This window comes from Equus caballus, chromosome 16, assembly GCF_041296265.1.
Source record: "Equus caballus isolate H_3958 breed thoroughbred chromosome 16, TB-T2T, whole genome shotgun sequence".
NCBI lineage: Eukaryota > Metazoa > Chordata > Mammalia > Perissodactyla > Equidae > Equus > Equus caballus.
Window position 1 is genome coordinate 17096558 of NC_091699.1, and position 14244 is coordinate 17110801.

A 14244-nucleotide genomic window follows, 5' to 3' on the forward strand; every position below is an offset into this window, starting at 1 on the left:
TTGCTTCTTCAGGAGGTCAATCGGGGAAGCGGCAGTCACCTCCAGTCTTCAAACTGAAACTTCAGTCTCATTGGTTACTTCTGGGAGTTGTTTTTCTTTTGTTTTCTGTCTTCTATAATAACCTTAACCATCACAATCTGCTCCCGTTCAGCGTCAGTTTTTGAGAATGGATGCACTGGGTACCAGCTTTGTGGGGTGTGGCAAGGCTGTGAGGGAGTGACAGTGAAAGCTGAGAAGATCTGGGAAAGAGGAGAAAGAGACAAGACAAGGAAGATGGAGAACAGCATGCCTACTTCGCAGTCCTTTCTTTTACCTCCACCAATCAACAGTGTTACCTTGGTCCATTCTGCACACGACGGCCAGCCCCCTGGATTCACCTGAATCACTGGGGAGCCCTGATGTGCGCCAACAACTAAAATCTGTGATGGTTCCCTAAAAGCTGGCTGAATAACAGAATCTCTGTGGTTCTCCTTTCTGGTCATCTTTAAGGGGTCCTGGAAGACGTGAGAGGTGCTGAAAAATTGGGCCGAGCAAACACTTGATTTCAGATTTTCAAAATACCTGATTTCCAAAGATGAGAATAAGGATGTATTCTGTAGCCCATTGGACAGAAAATTTGCTCCCAAGAAAGGTGTCATGTAGGCCATTCTAGTCCACGTGGCACTTCTGTACAATTAGAAAATTGCACCCTTGGGAGCCGGCCCCGTGGCCGAGTGGTTGGGTTCACACACTCCACTTCGGTGGCCCAGGGTTTCGCTGGTTCAGATCCTGGGTGCAGACATGGCACCGCTCATCAAGCCATGCTGAGGCAGCATCGCATGTACCACAACCAGAGGCACTCACAACTAGAATGTACAACTACGTCCTGGGGGACTTTGGAGAGAAGAAGAAGAAGAAGATTGGCAACAGATGTTAGCTCAGGTGCCAATCTTTAAAACAACCAAAAAGAAAATTGCACCCCTTCCTCAAGACATTTTACTTTCTTTTCTTAGAAAATTGCTGTAATATATTAAGTTAGCTCAAGACATTTTACCTTTGTCTGCAAGAAAATAGTCATTACAAAAAATACACCCATGACGCCTATGATCTAAATGGAACCCCTTTGGATGTGGCCTCTTGTGTAATGCACAACCTGCACAAATGTATACAGCATCCTTGAGTAATCAGAAGAGGCCGCTATGATTTCTCTAAGAACAAGTCATGGAAGAGTAGTCACAATTCTGCCTGATCACAGGAAAACCAGAGACACAGAACCTAGGATATTTGGACTTTAGCAAGGTCTCTGACAAAGCTACTCCAAGATAAAGAAGTAAGAATTGGATACTGACATAATTAGGGGAATTAAGAACTGGCAAAATAATCTTATTCAAAGAATGTTGGGTAAGGAATGAACTGATGTTAGTAAGAAAGGAGCTAACAGTGATATGTCTTTGGTCCTGTCTGATTTATTTTTATTTTATTTATCTAAATGAATGAATATTCATCAATATTTACTAAGTATTCCATGTGTGCAGAACCTTATGTAGGAGCTTACAGCAGGGAAACACACACACAAACAAAAATATTCAATAAAGTATTCTGATTACCACATCTTAACCGTGACTTGGATAACAATACAGGTTTGCTTATCAATTCTACACACAACATGATGCAGAAAGGGACAGGCAATATGACAAATATCAAAAATTCAGAATAAGTGACGTCAGTAACATGGCAGAGCGAGCAGTTTTCTTTGTCTCTCCCCCTTCGAACTACAACTAATTGGACATTCATCGGTCAACTAAGGATATCCACACAGCATCTGAAGATGCCTGAGATACCTGTGCTGCTATACATCAGAAGGTGGATGGACTTCCCCCCAGAAGGAGGTGGAGATAGATGAAAACTCTCTGACCCCCAGATAGCGTAGTACCTGCAAGCGACTTTCTACTGGCTGACACACTCACAGCATCACCACGGCACCAAAGGCGGGCGTCCGCACGCGGCGGCGGCACAATGGTGGAAATAGGTGACTAAAGCCCTACCTAACCCCTCCACGATTGCTCCATACCCCAGTGGGAAAATCCATGGTCCCACAGCAGCTGCAGGGACAGCCTCTACTCAGCATTAGTGGAGAGGCCCCACTCAGCATTCAGAACACTGGGAGGCCCCAGGAACAAAAGGAGCCCGGCCAAGCAGCAACCCACCAGCCAGCCTCCTCTAACACTCAAAGTCCTGCTGTGGCCCCAAGGGGGCAAGGGAGACCCAGAGAAACGTGTGAGTGGGCAGTGGCAGGTTGGAGTCCCAGCGAGTCTGCTCCATGGTCCAGTGGGAAAATCCACAGTCCCTCAGCAGCTGTGGGGAAAGCCTCTACTGGCATTAGCGGAGAGGCCCTGCCCAGCATTCAGAACGCTGGGAAGCCCTGGGGCAAAAGGAGACAGCAGGTGCAGCAACCTGCCAGCCACCTCTAATACACAAAGTCCTGCTGTGGCCCTAAGGGGGCAAGGGAGACCCCGAGAGACCATGTGAGTGGGCAGTGGCAGGTTGGAGTCCCAGCAAGACTGCTCTGCGTCCAGGGGTAAAATCCATGATCCCACAGCAACCTCAGGGAAAGCCTCTATGCAGTGGAGAGGCCCCACCCGGCAATCACAAGGCTGGAAGGCCCTGGGGCAGAAATAGCACAGCTCTGTGAGCTAACTACAGACTGCAGTAGATACCCATAGCTCTGCTGTGGCCCATAGTGGACAAGTGAGGTCTTGCGGGCTCTGATGGTGACAGAGCTGCAAATCTAGGTGAACCTCCTCCCAGCTGCTGTGAAAGCCTGTAACACCACTGCAGACCCTAAGGAGGGAGCATGTCTAGGTGGTCTGTGACAGCAGGCACCAGCAACCCGAGGTCCCCTTGCGATTGTCCCCACAGCTGACGAGAGACCCCACAGGGCCACTGTGATCCCGAGGAGGGGTCCAGGTCTGGTCAACAACAACTCACAGGGGTCCTGGTCAGTGCAGATTACACAGCTGCTTCCTGCCCTCCGCCCTGAGACGCAGCAAGTGGAAGCAATAACTCAACTCTATCTATATGCGGAGGCACAAATCCACACCATAAAGCAGTATGAAAAAATATATTAAATCTCCAGAAGTAAAATGACAAGTACCCAGAAAACAACCCTGAAGACACTGAAATCTATAACCTAAATGACAATGAATTCAAAATAGCCATCATTAAAAAGCTCAATGAGATAAAAGAGAATACAGATAGACAACTCAATGAGTTCAGGAGCTATGTCACAGAAGAGCTTGATGCTATAAAGAAGAACCAATCAGAAATGTTGGTGATGAAGAACACAATGGAGGAGATTAAGAAAAATCTGGACTCTCTGAACAGTAGGGTCAATAATATCGAAGACAGAATTAGCAATTTGGAAGATAGGAATATAGAAATGCTACAGATAGAGGAGGAGAGAGAACTAGGACTAAAAAGAAATGAAGAACCTCTCTGAGAAATATCCAACTCAATTAGGAAATGCAACATAAGGATTATAGGTATCCCAGAGCAGGAAGAGAAGGAGAAGGGGGCAGAAAGCCTGTTCAAAGAAATAATGGCTGAGAACTTCCCAAACCTGGGGAGAGAGATGGAACTCCAGGTGACAGAAGCTAATAGATCTCCAAACTTTATCAATGTAAGAAGACCAACCCCAAGGCATACAGTAGTGAAGCTTGCAAAAGTCAATGACAAGGAGAAAATACTAAGGGCAGCAAGGCAGAAGAAAATAACCTACAAAGGAACCCTCATAAGGCTGTCAGCAGACTTCTCAGCAGACACCCCACAGGCTAGAAGAGAGTGGAATGATATATTCAAAACTCTGAAGGACAAAAACTTGCAGCCAAGAATACTCTATCCAGCGAAAATATCCTTCAAATATGATGAAGAAATAAAAACTTTCCCAGATAAACAAAAGTTAAGGGAATTCATTGCCACAAGATCTCCCCTAGAAGAAATGCTCAGGCAAACACTCGTACCTGAAAAAATAAAAAAAGTAAAGGGGTTATAAAACCCAGAGCAAAGGAGATAAGTAGAAAGACAAAATCAGAAAGTTGCAGCTCTCCATGAGAACAGGTTAGCAAAGGCTAAGTATAACATTAAAGATAAAAGGAAGGGAAACACATAGAATAAATATAATCCTGTCATTTTAACAACAAACTCACAACACAAAAAGGAAGAAAAAAAGTCTGACAATAACAACCTAGAAGGGGAAGAGGAGAGGGATGGGCTTAAACTAAGGAAATAAGAGGCTATCAGAAAATGGACTATCTCATCTATGAGATGTTTTGGGTTTTTTTGTTTTTTTTTAAAGATTTTATTTTTTATCTTTTTCTCCCCAAAGCCCCCGGTACATAGTTGTATATTCTTCATTGTGGGTCCTTCCAGTTGTGGCATGTGGGACGCTGCCTCAGCGTGGTTTGATGAGCAGTGCCACGTCCGCACCCAGGACCCGAACCAACAAAACACTGGGCCGCCTGCAGCAGAGCACGCGAACCTAACCACTCGGCCACGGGGCCAGCCCCTCTATGAGATGTTTTATACAAACTACTTGGTAACCACTAAACAAATATCAAGAATAAAGATACAAATTACAAATAAGAAGAAAGCCAATATAGAAAACTACCTACCTGAATTGGTAGTCCAAAAATCATGGTACGAGAAACAAAGGAAAATCAAGAGAACTAGAAAACAAGTGACAGAATGGCAGCATTAGGTCCCCACATTTCAATAATCACTCTAAATGTAAATGGATTGAACTCTCCAATCAAAAGACACACAGTAGCAGGATAGATTAAAGAACAAGACCCAACAATATGCTGCCTCCAGGAAAAACACCTCAGCCCTAAAGACAAACACAGACTCAGAGTGAAGGGATGGAAGACAATACTCCAAGCTAATAATGAACATAAGAAAGCAGGTGTCACCATACTTATATCAGACAAGGTAGACCTCAAAGAAAAACAGATAAAGAGAGACAAAGAGGGGCAGTTTATAATGATAAAAGGGACACTCCACCAAGAAGACATAACACTTACAACTATATATGCACCCAACACAGGAGCACCAAAGTATGCAAAGCAACTATCAACAAAACTAAAAGGAGATATCAACAACAATACAATAATAGTAGGGGACCCCAGCACCCCACTAACACCAATGGACAGATCATCCAGACAGAAGTCACCAAGGAAATTATAGAATTAAATGAAAAACTAGACCAGATAGACTTAATAGATATATACAGAACACTCCATCCAAGAACGGCAGTTTACACATTCTTCTGAAGTGCACATGGAACATTCTCAAGGATAGACCATATCTTTGGAAACAAAGCAAGCCTCAACAAATTCAAGAGGCTTGAAATAATATCAAGCATCTTTTCCGACCACAATGCTATGAAACTAGAAGTCAACTACAAGAATAAAGCTGGGAAAGGGGCAAAAATGTGGAGACTAAACAACATGCTACTGAACAAACAATGGATCATTGAAGAAATTAAAGAAGAAATCAAATATTATCTGGAGACAAATGAAAATGAAAACACGCCACATCAACTCCTTTGGGACACAGCAAAAGTGGTCCTAAGAGGGAAATTCATTGCAATACAGGTTCACCTCAATAAACAAGAAAAATCTCAGATAAGCAATTTCAAACAACACCTAACAGAATTAGAAAAAGAAGAACAAACAAAGCCCAAAGTCAGCAGAGGGAGGGAAATAATAAAAATTAGAGCAGAAGTAAATGAAATTGAGACAAAAAAGACAGTAGAAAGGATCAATGGAACAAAGAGTTGGTTCTTTGAAAAAATAAACAAAATTGACAAACAGGTTCACTAAGAAAAAAAGAGAGAAGACTCAAATAAATAAAATTAAAAATGAGAGAGGAGAAATCAGAATGTATACCACAGAAATACAAAGGATCATAAGAGAATACTATGAAAAACTATATGCCAACAAATTGGACAACCTAGAAGAAATGGATAAATTCTTAGACTCTTACAACCTCCCAAAACTGAAGCAGGAAGAAACAGACAATCTGAATAGACCAATCACAAGTAAAGAAATTGAAACAGTAATCAAAAACCTCCCCCAAAATAAAAGTCCAGGACCAGACGGCTTCTCTGGAGAATTCCACCAAACATTCAGAGAAGATTTAACACCTATCCTTCTCAAACTATTCCAGAAAATTGAGGAAGATAGAGCACTCCCTAACACATTCTATGAAGCCAACATCACCGTGATCCCCAAACCTGACAAGGACAACACAAAGAAGGAAAACTACAGGCCAATATTACCGATGAACATAGACGCAAAAATCCTCAACAAAATTTTGGCAAACTGAATACAGCAATACATTAAAAAGATTATACACCCTGAGCAAGCTGGATTTATCCCAGGGACACAGGGATGTTCAACATCTGCAAGGCAATCAACATGATACACTACATTAACAAAATGAGAAACAAAAACCACATGATCAAATAGATGCAGAGAAAGCATTCAACAAGATCCAACATCCATTTATGATAAAAACTCTCAATAAAATGGGTATAGAAGGAAAGTACCTCAACATAATAAAGGCCATATATGACAAACCCACAGCCAACATCATACTCAATGGACGAAAACTGAAAGCCATCCTTCTGAGAACAGGAACAAGACAAGGGTGTCCACTCTCACCACTCCTATTCAACATAATACTGGAGGTTTTGGCCAGAGCAATTAGACAGGAAAAAAAAATAAAAGGAACCCAAATAGGCAATGAAGAAGTGAAACTCTCGCTGTTTGCAGTCGACATGATCTTATACACTCCAAAGAAATCCATAGGAAAACCCCAAAGAATCCATAGAAAAACTATTAGAAATAATCAACAACTACAGCAAAGTTGAAGGGTATAAAATCAACATACATAAATCAGTAGCATTTCTATACTCTAACAATGAACTAACAGGAAAAAGATCTCAAGAACACAATCCCATTCACAATTGCAACAAAAAGAGTAAAATATCTTGGGGGTAAATTTAACCAAGGAAGTGAAAGACCTATACAATGAAAACTACAAGACCTTCCTGAAAGAAATTGATGACGACATAAAGAGATGGAAAGACATTCCATGCACATGGATTGGAAGAATAAACATAGTTAAAATGTCCATACTACCTAAAGCAATCTACAGATTCAATGCTATCCCAATCAGAATCCCAATGACATTCTTTACAGAAATAGAACAAAGAATCCTAAAATTCATATGGGGCAATAAAAGATTCCGAATTGCTAAAGCAATCCTGAGAAAAAAGAAGAAAGCTGGAGGCATCACAATCCCTGACTTCAAAACATACTACAAAGCTACAGTAATCAAAACAGCATGGTACTGGTACAAAAACAGGTCCACAGATCAATGGAACAAAATTGAAAGCCCAGAAATAAAACCACACATCTATGGCCAGCTAATCTTCGACAAAGGAGCTGAGGGCCTACAATGGAGAAAAGAAAGTTTCTTCAACAAATGGTGCTGGGAAAACTGGACAGCCACATGTAAAATAATGAAAATTGACCATTCTTTTTCACCATTAACAAAAATAAACTCAAAATTGACCAAAGACCTAAAGATTAGACCTGAAACCATAAGGCTTCTAGAAGAAAATATAGGCAGTACACTCTTTGAGATCAGTATCAAAAGGATCTTTTCAGACACCATGTCTTCTCAGACAAGGGAAACAATAGAAAGAATAAACAAATGGAACTTCATCAGACTAAAGAGCTTCTTCAAGGCAAATGAAAATAGGATTCAAACAAGAAAACAACCTACTAATTGGGAAAAAATATTTACAAGTTATATATCCAACAAAGGGTTAATCTCCATAATATATAAAGAACTCACACAACTCAACAACAAAAAATCAAACAACCTAATCAAAAAATGGGCAGGGGACATGAACAGACATTTCTCCAAAGAAGATAGACGGATGGCCAATAGACACATGAAAAGGTGCTCATCATCACTAATCATCAGGGAAATGCAAATCACAACTACACTAAGATATCACCTTACACCTGTTAGAATGGCAAAAATAAACAAAACAAAAAGTAACAAATGTTGGAGAGGTTGTGGAGAAAAAGGAACCCTCATACACTGTTGGTGGGAATGCAAACTGGTGCAGCCACTATGGAAAACAGTATGGAGATTTCTGAAAAAATTAAAATTAGAAATACCATATGACCCAGCTATCCCACTAGGGGGTATCTATCCAAAGAACTAGAAATCAGCAATTCCAAAAGTCCCATGCACCCCTATGTTCATTGCAGCATTATTTACAATAGTGAAGACATGGAAGCAACTGTGCCCATCAACTGATGATTGGATAAAGAAGATATGGTATACACACACACACACACACACACACACACACACACACACAATGGAATACTACTCAGCCACACAAAAGGATAAAATTGTCCCATTCACAACAACATGGATGGACCTTGAGGGTATTATGTTAAGTGAAATAAGCCAAATAGAGAAAAATGAACTCTGTATGACTCCACTCATAGGTGGAAGTTAAACATGTAGACGAAGAGAACTGATTGATGGTTATCAGAGGAAAGGGGGAGTAGGAGGGTGGGCACAAAGGGTAAAGGGGTGCACCTACAACATGACTGACAATAATGTACAACTGAAATTTCACAAGGTTGTAGACTACCATAATCTTAATAAAAAGTAAAAAAATAAAATAAAATGAGTAAAACAAAACAAACAAACAAAAAAATTCAGAATAAAAAAGATTCTGACTGCCTGAAATGACAGGCCTATTTTAACAAGATTAAAAATTTCACAGAGGTAAATAAAAAATCTTAAATCTCAGGCCCAAAAACCAACTGGACAACAATGCAGTCTGATACACTGAAGGCAGGATGACAGACAGAAGGGGACAGCTTCATGAGCCAGAGAGAACCCAGTACAAATCCCACCTTTGCTACTTCTAGCCACACAACCTTGGGCAAGTCATTTAACTCCTCAGAGCCTGCTTCCTCATCTGTAAGATGGGACGCCACCTACATTGCAGAATTATTGAGAGGATTCAGTTAGAAAATGACGAATCTGGCAAAGAGGAGGCACTTAAAAGTAGAACTAGTATTATCAACAAAACGTGTAACAAAGACACGGGGGTTTCCATTTCGTTATTCCTTCAATAAACATTTACATTATGCACTAGTCCCTGTGCTATATTTCAGGAGTCACTGGCAAATAGCTATGGTCCCTGTCTTTAAGGAGCTATCAGTTTTGAGGGTAAGACAGATCAGGACTGACTGTATAGCAATTTGTGGGTAAAACCAGTACAGTTCAGTGTCATAAGTGTTTGTATAGGGTATTATGGGAGGAGCAAGGAGGGACATATAAATTAGAATGAAGAGGGAGTGATGTTTCCCACAGAAATCCTTAAGCCAAGGCTTTATTTTTTAAATAGAAGGGTTTTTTTAAGTTATTTTTGTTTGTTTGTTTCCTGAGGAAGATTTGCCCTGAGCTAACATCTGTGCCAGTCTTCCTCTAATTTGTATGTGGGTTGCTGCCACAGCATGTCTACCAACGAGTGGTGTAGGTCCATGCCCAGGAACTGAACCTGGGCCGCCGAAGCAGAGCACACCAAACTTAACCACTAGGTCACTAGGCCACGAGCTGGCCCCAACCTTTGAGCCAAGGTTTTAAAAAAAAACTGCTAGTAGATTCTCAACAGGAACGCTATTAGCATGTTGGGTGGGACAATTCTTTTTCATTTGGAACTATCCCTGCACATTGCAGGATGTTTAACATTCCCAGGACCCTCTTAATAAGTGCAGTAAAGCCCTCTGGTCCTTGTCACAATGTAAAATGGTTCCACACACTTCCAAATGCCCCCATGATGGTTGGGAGAGGGGAGTGGTTGGCAGCACCACCCCAAGCAGGTGGGGAGCGGGGACACTCCAGGCAAAGTGAGGAAGCTGTCTCAGCTCCAATTACAGAACCATCCCACGGCCTCTGCACAAGCTTGGAACGTTTTTATCCACCCATACGCCCACCATCTACTTAACTCCTTTTCTCCCTTCGAATCTCAGCATTGAGCATCACTTCTGGGGGAAGGCTTCTCTGACTCCCCCACCTCCTGCTTAGGTCAATTCTGTAACACACCCCCAAAGAGCGCCACGTCCCTCCCCTTCATAGCACGCGTGCTGTTATTTCACATATACTCATGAACGTCAGTCTTCCCTACAAGAATAAAAGCTCCATGAGAAAGAGATCACATCTGTTTTCCATTTTCCTCCATTCCCCAGCATTTGACTCAGACCCAGCACCTCAGAAGCGCCCAATAAATACTCGCTGATGGGTGAATTGATGAACAAAGGAAACAGCATGGTATGTTTGAGAAAATACAAACAGTTCTTGTATGGCTAGGAGTACTCTCATATGCGGTAGAGAGGCTGGAAACCATGCTGGAAAAGTAGGCAAAAGCCAAATCATAAAAGGCCTTCTATGATCTACAGATTCATAGTTAGCAAAGATCGGTATTTTAGAAAGGGCACTCCAGCACCAGTGAGGGCCAGAAGGCTGAGGTGGGGCAGCCAGCTGGAAGCTGCACAAGAATATAAGCAGGAAGCGAGAAGGGCCTGAAGTAAGGCAGCAGGAGAGGAAATGGAGGAGAAAGTGTATCAGGCAATATCAAGGGCAAGGACATAGAATAAATCCGATGACTGCCTGGGCTGGGAAGGAGAAAGGGAGGGGTGGTATGAGAGAGAAAGGTCCAAGGTGACTCTCAGGGTTCTGATGGGAATAACCAAACGGCAAAAGGGGAATGAGAGAGATCAAAGAGTGGAGAAAGAATTGCAGGTTTGGAGGGAAGATGATAGCTCAGTTTTGGGTCACTGAGTTTGAGGGTTGGCACTCAAGAGGGATCTGGATCCAAGGTACAGAGCAGGGGTCCCCGGACATAAACGAGAGTTGACGCTGTGAGTGAGAACAACACAAGAGTAGAAAGGAGAGCCTCAGAGAAAACTAGCATTTAAAAGACAAAAGGAGGAAGAGAGCCCACAATGAGAACTGAGGAGGAAATGGCCAAAGATAATACAAAGCAGGAGTGGTTTTCATAAGGGAAGGAAGATCAGCAATATCAGATGTGCTGAGAATTCAAAAGATAAGAAAGTAAAAGTGTTCAGGAGTTCTGGCACATGGAGTTCTGATGACTTTGGGGAAAGCAGTTTGAGAAGAGGGGTGAGGAGGCAGAAACAGGATTCCAGCAGACAGACGACAGCTTCAGGAAGTAGACATGGCAACTCGTCCAAGAAATGCAGCTGGGAAGAGGCTGCATGATGGGTGGGGTACAGCAGAGGTTAATGCGAGGGTTTTTGCTTTTTTCCAAGATGGAAGTAAGCGGAAGATATTTAAATGAGAAGGGTTGATTAAATAGGAAAGAAACCAAACAAACAATGGGATCAAGTCCTGAGGAAAAGGTGGAGATGGAATCTCAGCACAATAAAGCAATTAGCCTTAAGACAAACACCAGTTCTTTCATAAATTAGGATAGAAGGCAAAGTGATGGGGTCAGCAGGAGATAAATCTGTAAACCAGAGAAGAGAAAGCAGAGGAGTCTTAACAGAAGACTGCAGCGTGGTGAAGTCAAAAGCAAGGGAGGAGGCCGAGGAGAGGATGGCCAAGGGAGCTGCCCAAGCAGCTGCCCACACGGAGAGCCAGCCAGCTCTCCAGACGGTGTCAAGAGCAACATGTGTCTCCAACAGAGCCGGGCAGGGCCTTAGGTACCGCAAGCAAAGGACAGTTCTGCTCTGCAGTGTCAGACTCCTGGAGCAAAGAGGACCTCCTTTCTACAGCACATACGCCAAGAGACTGTCAAACAGAAACAGATTCAAAGGAGGGTAACCAGAGCGAAGAACGTGTGAGGAAATCCCAAACACAGGTGATCGTTCTGGGGCTGGACTGAGGCTGAATGAACCGGTTGTCAAGCAGTCTTCCAAGGCCATGGAGATGCATACTGTCTACCCACTAACAAAGCAGCATCTATTTAATCTCCCTTGAATACACAATTGGGCCTTCCTTACACTGGAGAGAGGTGGGGGGATCAGGAGACAGAGAGAGGAGAGGAGGAAGCCATTAGTGAACTTCAGTACATTGGACTTCCAAATAAAATCTCAGAGGTAGTCAGGGATAACCAATCAGGGACCACTAATCAAAGAACTTTATTATCACTTATTTCCATGTGGAGGATTCATTCCTCCCCGGCCCCCAATATCCTGATTCCTAGCTCCCTCCTCTCCTTGCCATCCAATCAGTTACCAGTCCAGCAAAGCCCTCTTCCTTTATCTTTCAAATCCATCCACCCCTCTCCATCCCTACAGCCACTGCCTCGGGTCAGGCCTCCCTCCCAAGACAATTGGACCACTGAGACAGTGCCCTGGCTGGTCTCCCTACTGGTCCTGCCCTATTCAGCGTAATTACCACATTGCTGCCTGGGTAATTTAAAACAGACGAGAACATGTCATACCCCTGTTCAAAATTCTTCAGTGTCCACTCTCCACCCCTACGCTTTCAAAATAAAACCCAATTTCTTAGCACGGCAATATTAACTGCTATAGTTTACTGTTTACCATCTACCAGTGCCAAGTGAGTAATATATACCATCCCATTCATTTCACAGCAACCTTGGAAGGTAGACTATATTTCCCCTTTTTATAGATGAGTAAACAGGAGTTCAGAAAGAAGTGACTTGCCCAAGGTCACAAAACTAGTCCAGTGGAAAAACCAGTATTGGCACACAGGTATCTTAGATTCCAAAGTCTGTGTTCTTGACATGCTGTTGCCTGCAAGGCCCTTTGTGACCTGCTCCTTTCCTTTCCTGTCACTCTTATCCTGCACTCCACTCCAACTCGGGTAAACGACTCACAGGGCATGCATTCTCACCGACAGCCCTTTGCTTGCACCAATCCCAACCCAACGTCTGCAATATCACCTCACCTCCCATCCCTCTTCACCTGATTGAGCCGGCTCCTCCCTTAGGACTTGGAGAAAGCACCATCTCCTGCCAGAAGCCTTCCCTGATGCCTCAGCCTGACTTACGAGCATCCTAAGGCCTCCTCTGGCAAACCTCTACAATAGCTTCAGACCACAGTGCTGTTGTCTATGTCTTGACTTAAAAAAACAGTAAACTCCTTGAGGACAGGGATGTGTATCTTACTCATTTTTGTATTTCCAGCTTGCAGAGCAATGTCAGGCACACAGCAGAAGCTCAATAAATATTTATGCTTATTCTCTATTATGAGAAGCTGGCTGTGAACAGAAAGAGGATCTTGTGGTTGAATTCGAGCCCTGTACTCAGCTCCTTAAAGGGTTTCGAAATCACGTCACATGAGGGGCAGGGAGGAGTTGGCCAAGAAAAACGGATGGGGAAGTGGAGACGTCCTAGGCAGCTGAAGCAGCAGAAGCAAACGTGAGACACTACCTGTGAGCTGTTTAACAAGACTAGAGCACAGAGTTGGGAGATGGAGGAACCACTGGGCAGGACGAGCCTTCACAAGTGTAGCTTTTTCTTCATTCGGGTGTTAGGTCAAATGGCACCTCCTCAGAGAAGTCACCCCTGATCAGCTGGCTTTAAAAACAGCTCCCTCTGCTTCCCCCCAGTTACTCTCGATCCTAATGCTGTTGCTCTTTTTGTAGCATCTATCAGGATCTGCAACATCTACCAGCCATTAAAAGTATCATATTTATTGACAATCACTGCAACAGTCGCTGCCACCACTACCATCAAAAAGTAGGCTCCGTGAAACAAGGTTCTTTTTGGTCTTACTTTACTCCCAAATCCCCAGTGCTTACAATAATGCCTGGCACATAACAGACCCTCAAATATTTGTTTCATTCACTCATTCAATAAATATTTATTGAGCCTATATAATATGCTAGGCACTGTTCTACACGCTGGGGATATAACTACAAATAAGACAAGATTCTCAGGCCTGTGGAGTTAGGGTGGGTAAACAAACTAAATGAGCTTAGCCTGGAAAACAAAAGGTGGAAAGAGGAAGACAAACTAGCAATTCAGTGGAAGGGGTGCCCAAGAGCCTGAGAGAGGGACCACCAGCTGAGATTACTGGGGAACAGCTTTCAGCTCAAGAAACGACTTTTTAAGGGTCAGAGCTGGGGGCAGACCAAGCAGGAGTAAGACCCAAAGTAGTGAGCTTGCTGTCA

The 14244-nt window shown here is 43.0% G+C and overlaps 1 protein-coding gene across 10 annotated transcripts in view; it reads right to left on the reverse strand.

Annotated features, from left to right (window-relative positions):
• ATG7 (autophagy related 7) overlaps positions 1 to 14244 on the reverse strand; it is a 350453-nt gene that overhangs the window by 249525 nt on the left and 86684 nt on the right. For 4 of the 10 annotated variants that reach the window (XM_070237257.1, XM_070237252.1, XM_023619956.2 and 1 more), the window contains exon 1: positions 13238 to 13357. The exons of the other annotated variants lie outside the window; for them this stretch is intronic. The gene's annotated coding sequence lies outside the window, so the exon portion shown is untranslated. Of the gene's footprint in view, positions 1 to 13237; positions 13358 to 14244 lie in introns of those variants that run through there. 10 annotated transcript variants of the gene reach the window in all.